Genomic DNA, 786 nt, shown 5'->3' with positions numbered 1-786 from the left:
GTGGTGAAGAAGGTGGCTGGCAAAAAACTGTAGAAAAATGACACTCAATGATGAGGAGAGAGTGGCAGGGACTGCCTGTCAAAAAACGGAGGGAGCTCATGAAGCAACTCACCAGGCAGAACTCGCGGGCACAGAGCCCAGTTATCTGGATTTTTTCCCCGCAGATGTCCGGGTCAGCCTCTGATGGCTGACACAGCAGGCATGCTGGAGGGGAGAGAGACAATGGCCCCAGTCATGGCACCTGTGCTGCCTGCCCTGACAGCCCCTCTGTCAGGCTGCGGGAGGGGCACTTTGCTCTCACCTGGCTTCCTCCCTTTGGGGGCCTCCTCCTCCCTGTCTGACGTGGGACGTGTCAGCGGTGGGTCCCTGTCTCACTGTCCCCCCGGTGAGTGGAGCTCCCAGCACTGGGTTCTCTAACACAGCTCCTGTCATGGTGACTTCTGGATCTGCTGTATGAGTCTGGGGTCCGATGCTGCTGGCACAGCACAGCACTTGCACCCCCTGTGTTGTGAGACAGGCAGAAGGACACCAGCCTGAATGGGATTCAGATCCCCATGGTGAACATATCCATGAGAAAAGTGTCATCATTTCTGCAGAGGGGGCACTGGAGGGATAAAAGACCAGCATGCAGAGCCTGTCCCTGCAGGAGAAACACAAGCAGCCAGTGAGGCCCTGGTGCTGCTGAGCCCCTGCCGTGCCCCCCGGGGTGAGGGAACCACTCCTACTTGGATGCAGTCCCTGTGGAACCAGGCGGTTTTGCAGGCTGGGCACACCAGGGTGTTGAAG

At 58.4% G+C, this 786-nt stretch overlaps 1 long non-coding RNA gene across 1 annotated transcript; it reads right to left on the bottom strand.

Moving 5' to 3' along the window:
* Nucleotides 1-5: 5 nt before the first annotated feature.
* On the bottom strand, nt 6-404 carry LOC113979162. The gene is made up of 3 exons (XR_003537740.1): nt 302-404; nt 113-204; nt 6-27 (listed from the first exon to the last, which is right to left on the bottom strand). It is a non-coding gene; the product is annotated as an uncharacterized LOC113979162 (long non-coding RNA).
* Between the last annotated feature and the right edge of the window lie 382 nt (nt 405-786).

Source organism: Neopelma chrysocephalum, unplaced genomic scaffold (assembly GCF_003984885.1).
Source record: "Neopelma chrysocephalum unplaced genomic scaffold, ASM398488v2 Primary Assembly neopelma1_54723, whole genome shotgun sequence".
In the NCBI taxonomy this organism is placed as follows: Eukaryota; Metazoa; Chordata; class Aves; order Passeriformes; family Pipridae; genus Neopelma; species Neopelma chrysocephalum.
The sequence above is the reverse complement of the archived record's forward strand: the minus strand, read 5'-3'. Positions and strand labels throughout refer to the sequence as shown.